The following is a 12,477-nucleotide window of genomic DNA, read 5'->3' as shown; positions in this document are numbered from 1 at the left end:
GGCATTCCCTAATATGTGAATCCTGTCTGAAATACTGGCTATTCAACTTTAATGTTCTTTGAACATATTTTAAATAGGCACAATATAAATGATATTCCCTTCAATTGGCACTTCTCCTGGGACTTGCATGCCTTAGAGCATTTTTAATAACTTAGAGACATTATATGAATGTAATGGAAAACTGTCTATTGTTCTTCCACTGGCCAAGGAGCATTTACCTTTATAAGAGTACCAGGATGTTTTGTGACTCTTTCTCTCCAAAAACAGCTCCAGCAGGCTGAGAGCAGAAAGAAAGACTATACTGACCATGGCATTGTTTTAATGCTAGGTAATCTGTCAGACTGGGCAAAGACAACGGGACAGCTCACAATATACAGATGTGTGTAGATTAAATGAAAATATCAACCTAGCTTAAAGTGAGACCTGTGTTCCTATTAGCAGTAACTCTTCCAAGGTTGGCAAGGGATCGCTCTGTATGTTTTCAGCACACTCAGGAGAAAACACAGAGTCAGTCTGGGAACATTGGTGAGAGTGAGGACATTGGTCTCAAAGAAAGCAATGGTAAAGTTGGGAGGTTATTCTCAGAGCATGGCTGGTAGCTTGAAGAGTAGCATCAGGATTGCATTTAAATGTTTTCTGTTCTCATCTGTTTATCTGGTGTTTTGATAAGCAGTTGAACACTGCCATAACAAAAGTGTCCTGAAAGTAGTGCTGTGCTGATTCTTCAATTTACATCTTCTCAATATCTATTGCATCAAAAATTTAGAGAGGATTTTTTTAGTTAACTTTTTTTTAGGATTTTCTATTGGTGGTGGTGGTGGGTGTTGATTGCATTGATCCCTGTTACTATTTTTTCTTATTTCAATTGAATCAGTTGTGGCATTAATGATGGGTAACAGTCTGAGGGTTTTTTGTTTGGCTATATAGCACAGCACCCATTATAATTATGTAAATTAAACCAAGGTAATAATAATAAGTAAACAAAAATACATAATAATTTCATATTGTTTTTTGCCCTTCATTTATTGGGTAGATAATTTCTGAGACTCACTGTAGCCTTTTAAAAGTTCATTGTTATAAAGTAACAGGAATACAGTATAATACTTAGAAGTAGGATTGGAAAAGAGAAGTTGTGTAGGAAAAAGAATGCTATGTGAATAGCACAAGATAAACAAGAGAAACTAGGAGAAAAATATTTTAGAGGCCTGCAAATTCATTTCACTATGGCTTTGTGAAAAGTGTATATTTTTGTGGGATTCCATATTCTACAATTGAGACAGAAAGTGAGAGCCTACATATTTGACAATTAACTTTATCAGTTGTATATATTTGCATTTATAACTTTGAAGTGAACTTTTCCTTTTGTAAGTGTTCAACTATAGTAATTCCTAGAAAGAAGTTATGAAAGAACTTTATGTTCAACGAAACCAGTAAGTTTACATTTTCCATGTAATATGTTTCTTTCTTTTTGTATTAGGTTTGCAGGAGTCCTTCTCCCCCGCTCCCTCAGATTAGTTTATTTCTGTTTTATAAAGAGACTTTAGCAGAAGAGAGGAAAGCAGTTTAGATCCAGTCTCTGTGAAAGCGATTTCATTCAGTAACAAGTTATCTTCTTTTAGCTTGCATTTTTGTACTTATGCCAGGAAGAAAAAGGATGCGGTGTTAGGCTTTGAAGATTATGGCTTTCATTTTGTCTGTTTCATGCGATATTTTGTAGCTATCTTGAAAAATCATATACAAAATAAAATTGTTTTAGCACTTATTCTGGGTGTTGCTTTTATATCTAAGAGTGTCTAGCAGACACTCTTTCAGTACCAATGGATTTTTCACCAGTCTTCAGCTTTAATGCTTCTGGAAGATGCTCTTCAGATAAGTCTTCAGGCCTTGCTTCTGCAATTAGATCCACTTGGGTGAAATCATGTGAAGGCCCATTCACTTCAGATAACTTGCAGGTGCCTAATGTCTTCAGGTCAAAATTTAGATCTTCAAAGCCATTGCTCTACTGCTGTTGCATGTGTCCAAGGTGCTGCCTATAAAGTACTCGACATACATTTCTGGATATCACAACCACAGTCTTGGTGGTGCCAAACAAGCCTATGGTTAAACACCTGAAGATTTCAAAAATTCATCTTTTTGCCTCATACATTAGCCATGTAGATATCCTCAAATCATACTTACCATATAAAAATAACGAGGTTGGTTTTGTTCCCAGTTGATCTAACCTCTGCGCCACGGGGAATGCTCTTCAAAGACCTGAGAGACTGAGTCAGTCAGAGGTGGGATTTGAGTACGGGTCTCCTGCAATCCCAGGTGAATGCTCCAGTTGGGTCTACTGTGTGTAATATCTACACTCTCTAACTTACTACTCCCAGCTCTATGCTGTGGTTGTGGGGATCGACCTGTGTTAAGTGCCTAAAATCAGAAGAGAGTTCACATCTGAGAACCTCAGCAAGGGAAAGAGTCAATCAGTGTCCAGCCAGGAAATGGGTGGCTCCCTGCCTGGGAGTGCTGATAGATATCCTTATTCGCATTTCCTACTTTGTGTCATTTCCCTGCCTTCGGTGGATGTTATTCTTACAAGCCTATTTCTTTGTGAGCTTCAAGGCAGCAGGAGCTTGTGTGCCTGAGCGGGGTTACAGATTCCACCGAGCAGCAGGGTAATTAGGTTCAACGTTGCAACAATTTACTTTGAAGTCCATTACGTGGACATAGCCTTGTTAGTTTATCTCTGAAGACTGGAGAATGGAATACAGGGATAATTATCAAGAACGGTAGAAAAGACAGCCCCAACAAATAATGTCAGGAAAATTAGGAGGTCTCAAAATAAAGGAATTGACCTTGTAGTGTATAAATAATGACAAACAGTGGGACAAAGGTTGTGCTTTTATTTTGAGAAATGAGACAAAGGACCTGACAATACTCACAGATAAATAGAAGCATAACATCCACAGCAACCCCAACTGTCAAAGGTCATTCTGGAGTCACATTTTAGAAGTCACTGGCTTCAAGACTTCTTTGGTAATATTTCAGCAAATAAAACAAAACTGAACTTCCAAGATTTCTCACTAACCGTAGCAGCTATTCATCATTCTAAATCTCTACCGGCATTTTTGGAGCTTTTCTGTCACCGCCACTGGAGTGCCAGGAAATTCCTGTACGGAGCTTGTCTTTTCACCCAGCAGTTCCAATTACTTCGGTCCTTGACTGCCGCTTTGACAGCATCACTTCTGAGCCATCCAGCAGTGTGATAAAAATTAGGAAACAACAAAAACAACGCGTGGCTTTTGAATAGGCTATTTCTTAAAATGTGTTTGAATACGTGTCAGTTAATTACCATGCTCCGCGGTCATAAACCAGAGTGGATTTCACCATTTGTATTTCTTTCATCTGTAGTCAAGCGTTTCTTCTCCGAGATCTGTCACAATAACTGATACAGTTTCCCTGTGTCTTCATTGTGAGGCAGAGTTGGCTTTTTTAACTATTATTGGAATTATCCTATACTTTGTAATGAGTATAAATGGATTTTTACAAAATAACTAAGTATGGTCAGAAATTCCTTGAGATTTTTATAGACAACACTCTTGCATTTTAAAAACTAACAACTTCAGGTACATGTATAGAACTATTTTTAATGTATTAAAAATCTGAAGTAGAAAATAGAAACAGTATTTTGTGATGAAAATTATACTGTCTCAACATACTTTTGCCATTAGTTAATAATCTGTGTTTTGAGTATAGTCACAGCCTTGCAATTTGAAACAATTCCCTCGGAACACTTTTTACAATAATAAAATTTATTAACGTATTTGTGTCCACTGGGCTGGTAAAGACCAATTCCTAGGAGAGTCTGAATAAAACCATGACAGTCCTGCTGAATTCTGTGAAGCCTTAAGACTGAGTTTCCCTTTGTTAAAAATCAAAATGTGTCAGAAATCTACTGACTCAGAATAAAATTGCAGGTTACAATTTTACCCTTGGGCTTAATCAAACATGTGGTGTAATATCAAATTTATTGTGTACTTTTGCTTTGAGCTTTGCTGACATTTCAATGCCATCAGCTCTAGAAATGTCGAAAAATGTGATTGTCTTTTTCTGCATTTGGATATGGTGCCACAGTTCACCTTGGCTTTAACAAGTTTCATGATATTGTCCATTTTTAAGCTGATAGAGGCCATTTTAAAGATCGTATTTGTGTATATAAAGAATCTCATATCACTAAGGTTATTATCATGAAAAACTACTGTACTACTACTCATATGCTACTATATCATTGATTTTAAAGTCCACAGTTCTTGATTACCATATTTATGAATGCAAAGATTATGTGATGGAATATGATAAATATATAAATAATTTACTGGCTATGTTTTTCCTTTCAGATATTCATAATTGTTATATTTTAGACCCCAAAGCATATTCTTTTAATCTTAATCAAACATAGAGATGAACCTGTAAGAAATGTATGCATTCAGTATCATATTGCAGATACACTTTGTTTTTCAAGCAGATAAAAAGCTTTCAAGTGGCTAGGACACATGCATTATTCCCACGCATGTGTATAATATATATATATATTGTTTTAGCGTATATGCATATAAAAAGGCATAAAATAAAGTGGAGGTTTTAAATCTTGTTTGCTTTCTGTATTAGTTATGTTGTGAAAAATACTGTTCATCTATATTTGGAATTAGTGTTGAGTTTTCTGCTATTAATTTCTTATTTTATTCAGGCATGTCAATTTTGTGTAGAAATCTTAGAAGAATACCACCTTTCCTGCATTTGATACAGAAATAAAAAAGTAATTCTTACTCAACAACGCCCTTTCTTCAAGGATCTCAAAGTACCTCATATAGGCTGGAAATGAATGTTTGCACACAGTGGTGAAGTAGGTATTACTACTGTATTTTAAAAACACAAAAGGTGAGACATGGGAGGACTATATGGTTACATCCACAGATCTAGGCGTCTAACTGCATCTCTGTGTTGAAAGCCCTCTCAGCTCACATGCTCACATATGGAGGTTATGGCAGTAGCAGCTCTCCTATGTATGGCAAACCCTGCTTGTCCCAGCTGCCACTGGAACAGGGTGCATAGGGATGGCAACTCCTTACATTGGTGGTGTCTCTCGAGACCCTTTGTCGTGAAAACACTCCCTCATCTGCCATCTAATCAGGGTGGTGCTTATACTCTTTTTAATAGAAGTTTCTATCAGCTAAGTTACCTAAGCACCCGTTTTCAAGTACATCCAGGCATGTTTGTCTTAATACTGCTGACCCTAGTGGTCACCCATCTGCTGCAATATCACAACTGAAAAGATGTGTTCAAGCACAGCGTTAACACAGAACTGGTGCAACATTTGCTTAAGCTTGCACAGGATCTTATGCCATAACTGAGAAAATGCAGCTCTCCTGAAAGCCAGTGCTAAAACTTTAAAGCTGTGTTTTCTTCATGTTTTGTTGCTGATGCCCTTTAGGAAATAAATTTTTTTATTTTTTTTCTGTAACTATGAAGTCCATATGAAATGCTACTTATTCAGTGCCGTGTGAATATCAGTGATTACCTTTTAACATAAGTGCAACTCAAAAGATTATTACACTCTGATTAGTGCTTGTTATTATTGTTTGTTTCTAGGCTCCTGTTTTTCTGTAGACCCTCATCTGCTGCCTACAGAGAATGCTGGATAGCATATGAAAGAGAAATGAGCTTTAAGTGACATTCACACCTCCTAATCTGAGCTATTTGCAATTATTTTATAATCTTACAAGAGAAGCATTAACAGCTGATTGAGACTACAAATGCTGCAGGTAACAGCCACAAGGATAAGTCATGGAGAATTTGCAGGTCTGGCTGGGATCCTTCAAATTGTAAGCCAAATGCTAAACATGCTCCATGACTGACTGAATTATGAACTGCTCTTTGGAAGTCCTCCTAAATATGAAGTGACTTTGTAGCAGGGAGTATTGAAAGCTATCACATTATCCAAACTTCTGTGTTCAAATTTTGTCTTACCTATTAGGTGAATAAAATTTACCACCCTGTCAGGTACTCGCCATCCTGTAGCATCTCTTACTTTTCTTCACCCATTCTGTACAGAAATCAGTTACCATCTCTGTCCCATTTAATGTCATTTTTGCCAGTGTTATCCCAGTTTTCTCTTTCTATTTAGTGTTTCCTGTTGTATTTGGTTTAGTATTTTGGGCTTTTCCACATAGTCCAATCTGTGCAGGTCAGTCACAGTCCCATTTTTGGGGGTCAGAGGCTACATACAGACTGCTCTAGGTTGGAGGATCATCTTGACATCCAGACTGCAGGTTAGCTGCCATCAGGTGCTCATGGAAGGCATCCCTAACATGCTGCCCTTTATTTCTTTTGATTAGCCATCTTTTCTGCACCATGCATGACCCATCACCTCAGCAAGCAGCTCTATACAGGGGTTCTGCCTGTCACTTCTCTTCACCACCACAATGACCTGACTGCCTGAGTATACTGTGGCAAGACAATACAAATACAAGAAAGGTGTCAAAAAGCAGTGAAACTCTGGGAAAGAAGTGAATGTGTTGTCATATGAGGCAATATCCCAGTGCTTGCTATGGGAGCAATCATCTGTTCTGCCTGGGCCTGAGAACTGCAAAGTGGTGCTGACAGTGGTCTTCAGCTGAGCAATACACATGGGACATTGTCCAGCTGCCACTGGCTGGAGCTGATGTGAAGGTCAGTTGCACTGGGTGATGCTGGTTTTTGGCTACTGTCATTCTCTATCTTTGAGATGATCAAGAACAATCTTAAATTCCAGGATGCTTTCATTTCATTCAAGTGAAATGAAATGTAAATAAATGTTAAGTGATGTGCCTGGGGAAAAATAACCTCAGCTTTAATCATATACTAACTTAACATACACAACCTGTCACTCAGGAATGAGATCTTCAAGTTATAAATAGTGGATAACTGTAGAGAAACAGTTGTATGAAAATGTCAGCTCAAAACAGAAAATATCATTTTGCCTCTCTGTAACTCTACAGTGTGCCCTCATCTCGAACATGGTATATACTTCTGGTTCACTTTTCGCCCCTCCCTCCCCAAGTCAGAAAGATACAGAGAAAATTACAAGAATGATCAAAAGTATGAAACAGTTTCAACATGATTTTTAATTAAACATCTTAAGACTCTTCAGGCTAGAAAAAAAGACAAGTGAAGAGGGATGTAACAGCAGTTTATAAAATCATCAAGGGAATGATTGTGCACTGTCTCTTCTAGAGAGAAAAAGTAGCTATCAGATGAACTTAGAATATGGCAAGTTCAAAACAACAACAAAAAAAGATATAACTCTTCATGTAATTAAGTTACTACAGGACATTTGTGGTGTTAAAAGTTGACAGAGGCTTGAAAAAGAATTGGAAAAAAAATCCATGAACTACTCAAAAAGGCTATTGAATAAGAAGAACTATCTAGTTCAGCTAGTTCTGAACTGCAAATATGTGTGGCCTGGAAGAGTAGACTCAGGAAATATAATTGTTCTTGCATAGGCTGGCTAATGCCTTGCATAGGCTGTTCTTGCTGCTGGCTAATGTCAGAGACAAGAGAATGAGCTACTTTGAACTTGGTCTTACCTGGTACAGAGATGAGTGTCTATTATGTTCTCTACTTATTTTTTATATTTCATTAAACAAACATTCCTTTTCTTATATATCCCTATAAACAGAATTAACAAGTGCTTAATTCTGCTTCTTGTTGTATTTGGTACATTTTTCTTTGTACACAAGTTTATTCGAGTTATTAAGACACGCAATGGAGCACAGGACACTGCTACTGTAGCCATGAAGAATGGTGACTTTTTGGTTTTGAGGGGTTCATTGTAAAAATATTATATTGCTATTAATAATTACCTTTCATTGTGCTAAGTTCTTGCTTAAGACTGCTCACATTTGAGGAGGCAGGGATTTGTAAGCCTTTCTTTGTTTTAAAGACTCCACTAGCCCCACAAATTAGAATTCAATAATCAAGTGGAACATGGCATATGGGTTACACCTACATAGCCAAGCTGACCATCCTCTGTTTCGCTTGAGGGTCAAATTTCTGATTAGCAACTCTGCATATATGTTAATCTCCAACCTCAGCTAAAAGTACTTTTGGCAGAGAAGCCCAGGCATGAATGAGAGAGAAGTTCTCAGGCTCAACACCCGACCTGCTATAAGGACATGGAAGCAGTCTGCACCAGCTTGGGCTGAGGGCCACAGAGCATTTTCCACTGCAGACTGGAAAGAGGAGCCAGTCCCTGAGACCCTTTCCTTTCTGCCCTGATGTGTTCTCTGAGGAGGGAGTGACAGAGCAAGGAGCTTAAAGTGAACAGAGCCAAGCAGGCACTTTCTCCTGGACAGTGTGCTAGCAGTGCCGCAACTGCCCTTTCCACTTCCATGACTGAGATCTGTTTCCCAGCACATTTCATATTTCACATGGCACACAACTGAATTAATCTTCACAGTGTTCCTATGCAGTGGGTAAATGCTGCCATTAAATAAAAACCCCCCAACTTGTCAGGAGACAGGAGCCAGGCAGTGACACGAAGGCTTCTGAAATTACCCTGCCGCTGGGCTCAGAATTCAGGAATTCTTTTCATTCCTGGTACTACGTTGAGGTCATCTCACTCTTTGATGTAGCCTAGAAAATGAAATGAGCTATTAAAATCTGGATACATTTCCCCATTAAATTAGAAACATTTACAAGTCCAGCATTGCACATAAAACTTAGATACCTTTTCTAGTGATAAAACCATAACTAGATTTTGTTTCTCATACATTTTGGATTGTGTGACCTGTGGTCTCTCTTTCTCTATTTGGCTTGTGGTTTACATCGTTATGTAATTGTTACATCTACTTAAAGGTCAGCCAAAGTAAACTTATATTTTGTCGGAGGTGAGATGTAAACAACTGTTTGATCTTGCCCTGCCATTTTTCTTAGGCCTTCTGCAGAGCTGGGTTATAATGTGCCAGTAATCATAAAAGGAGATTATATTTTAGAATCTGTATTGTATTATTCATAAATATTTCAAGGTACCTGCAAACCTAGGTTAAGAGCTATCATGTCTCGGGAAGCTAAAAAGGCAGCTATTGTGCATTCATTGCATTCCATACAATACAAGCATGTTTCTGCGCAACTGGACACATATGAATATTGACAATGCCCACTTTCGTCACTACTTCCTCACCTTAGCTTGAAAGTAATCAACTAAACTAAGAAAAGAAAGCCAGGAACTCTTACAAACGCTGTTGCTCTGTATCTAAAATCTAAACCCCAAATATAAATTATTGAATGCTTTGTTTTGAGAACTTAAGCATTTGTTCACTGCATTTTTACTTTAAACAGATGCTGTAGATAGAGATGTAGTCTTTTTGCATTTACATAGGGCTGGTGTTATTAAGAATATCCACATGAGAAAAGGTTACAAAGATTATCCCTGTAAGAAGGTGAATCAGATAACATATATTGTAATATAGAGTACATTTTGCTGTAGCTGACTGACACGTTTAGAAAAGCTGATGCTTTGATGAGAAGATCAACTGCACAATATTCTCCCAGCATCTTCTCCAGAGTCTCAATGCAAACTAACATAAGGATGCAACGTATGTGTCAAGAGAAATAAACACACATTAAACTAGACATTCATTTTCCTCAAACTAAGCTCTGAAAGCATATGCAACAAAATACTGGGAAAAGGTAGAAATGCCAACTTTACGGCAACAGTCACATTTCAGATAAAGAAAAGCTTTTAAATGAAGTTGTATCCACAGTCCCTAGCATAAAATATTAATAGTTCCAGCTATACCACTTTATAACTGAGGAGGAAGTGTTCCTAGGAGAGAATAATTTGTTTTAAAAAATCGTGCTGTTCAACAAGTATTTGTAATTAAAAATGTTTATCTGTTGGCTAATACATAGGAACATTGCTGATATATGTTTGACGATTTTATTCAGGTGTGTGATCAGAGCTTAACATAAAGCAGCCTCATATAAAATTGCAAAGGACTATTGTTGAGCTCATATACTGAGGCATTAAATTATCTTATTTTTGATAACTTGATTAACCTAAAATGGTCTTCCTGTTTTTCGTGTAGGAGAACTCTAGTTAAATGTTGTGTTCATTCGTCTTCTTTTCTTAAAATAGCCTGGGAGGAACTGAACGGCATTGTACTTCCCCTCTCTATATGCTGGAGGTCAGGGATTTTTGTTTCGCACAGGGCACCTCTGCTGTACTCTGCCTCACCCCCGCTACAACGTCCAGAAGAGGTGGCAAGCTGCTTTTGACAACGTGAGCTCCGCTACGTTCAGTGTGAAAAGGGAGCTGGTTGTGGTCAGGTGTGGGCAGCAAGTTGTCATTTAGAAAATAGTTCCCAGCTAATGGATAAAGTATTTTTAAGCATGCTGGAATGGTTCCACAGCCAAGCTGTTATAAATGAATAGGTCTTTTGTTGTGAGCCTTGATCTCTTCCCTCCTTCCTCCCCTTCTCCCTCCCCCCCACCTTTGTCAGGATGAGTCAATATCTTTCTAATTGGGTGTCCTTTCTGGACTTTTTTTCCAGGTTTTAGGCATTAAGAAAGTTCAAATCCTTAAACACATAGCCCTGGTGCCCAGAAACCATTTTTTCCTTTAACAGATTTATTGCTTCAAGAGGTATTCATTTCTGAAGGCTCAACAGTATTGTTATGGGTTTTTTTGCTGCACACAGAAAATGTAAAAGGAACTCAGTTGTACTTCAGTGAAACGGCATTATCATCCCAAGAATGAACAAACTGATTTGTTATGTCCTTAACAAGAAGCCAGTCAACTTCTAAATCATGTTGTGAGATTGTTCTGAAACTGTGGACCAGTATGCTTTCAGAGATAACTACCCTGCTATCTCGATGGTAGCTCTCATTTTGTTATCACATCCTTTCTGACTGCCTGAGGAAAGCAAAAGCGGGTAAAGCCATCTCTGTCAATAATACCACAGGTGAGACAGGCCAAACGTGAACACTGATAGTCGGGCAAGACTGAAAATCTGGTAATGGTGCCTCCTAATGGAGCCTCCTGACGTGGGCCTGTGGAAGATGACTAACAGGTGTATTTGCTGATTTCCTAAATTCTTGTCTTAAGATTTTTAACAAATAATTACTGCTGGGAATTCATTGGTACCTGCTGTCCCAGGATCTCAGGCAAATATAACCTTCCTGGGAAGCAAATAGTGCCATCCTTATTTCATAAATAATAAAAAGAAGACATGCAAAGATTAAGTGTTTTGCTTGTAGATACAGTGAAAGTTTGTGGTAGAGTTTAGAAGAGACTTGAGGTTTCTTGCATTAAAAAAAAGGCAACGGTAGATGCAGAAGAAACTGTGTTTAAAGAAATGCAGCTGGGAGTCAGAATTTAGATGCACTGACACTGTATTCAGTTTGAGGCTTGAGCGATTTTTAGAGAAAAAAATGGAATCCCTCATTACATTAGAGTGAGATTTATACATTTCTTTGTGAAGAGCAGAATGTAATGATTGAACTGTATAAACCATTTATGCATAGGGACAGTTTCTTGTATGGACAAAGTCTGATGTTTGAGGTAAAGCAAAAGCAGCTCTCTGCAAATTAGTATAAAATCTCATCATGTGTAGATGGGAAGGAATTATTCCACGTGATTATTACTGACTTCTTCCACTCTTCCCTGAAATACCTGGTGTTGCCTGCTCTCTGAGACAGGCTGCTCTGGGAGAGTCTCGGGGTGACTCAACACGGCAGTTCCTCGGAGTTATAACTCTCAGGAGTTATAGAGCATCTGTGAGCAAAGGGGAGTGAAAATCAGTGCCACCCCCTGCAACGCTGCATACCTCTGCTTCCTACCTTCTTCTGAAATTACCTAGGGAGAAGAAACTAGACACTGAAATTAGACATCTAGCAACCATAAACAAAAGTAATAATCTATTTTACAGTGCAGTAATAGTCCATCTCCAGTCCTTGCTAGGATGCTGTTAAAAAAGACTATCAGGTACGTTCAGAAATTTGGATTTCCTCCCTTTTATCTCTGTGAATCATTGCTAGTGGTTATGAAGTGAGAAAGTCAGAAAACTGAAGACAGAAGACTGTTGGGGCAAATGAGGCCTTCTTTTCTTTTTCTCCATAACCGTCAGTGAGAAGGACAAACACTTTATGTTTCTTTTCTGACTAACGGTTAAGGAAGTGCCAGCTCGCCACTGCAAGCAGTGTTACCTGCTTCTGCGTAGTCTACTTGGACAGACTCTCCAAACCTGCCTGCCCAAGTCTCCAGCATCTTCCTTCCAACTTTCTTCTTCATTTCCACTAAATGAAAGCAGGGTTGAATTTTATACCGCTTTAGGCTGACGCATATAAGTTCAGGGGAATAGGAAGAAGGAGAATGATGATGAGAAATGTCACTGGGTGTGTACAAATTGGTTGCCCCAGATCAGGAAGTCACCAGATTACAGCCTAACGTTCTTG

Source organism: Ciconia boyciana, chromosome 1 (genome assembly GCF_034638445.1).
Source record: "Ciconia boyciana chromosome 1, ASM3463844v1, whole genome shotgun sequence".
Taxonomy (NCBI): domain Eukaryota; kingdom Metazoa; phylum Chordata; class Aves; order Ciconiiformes; family Ciconiidae; genus Ciconia; species Ciconia boyciana.
The sequence above is the reverse complement of the archived record's forward strand: the minus strand, read 5'-3'. Positions refer to the sequence as shown.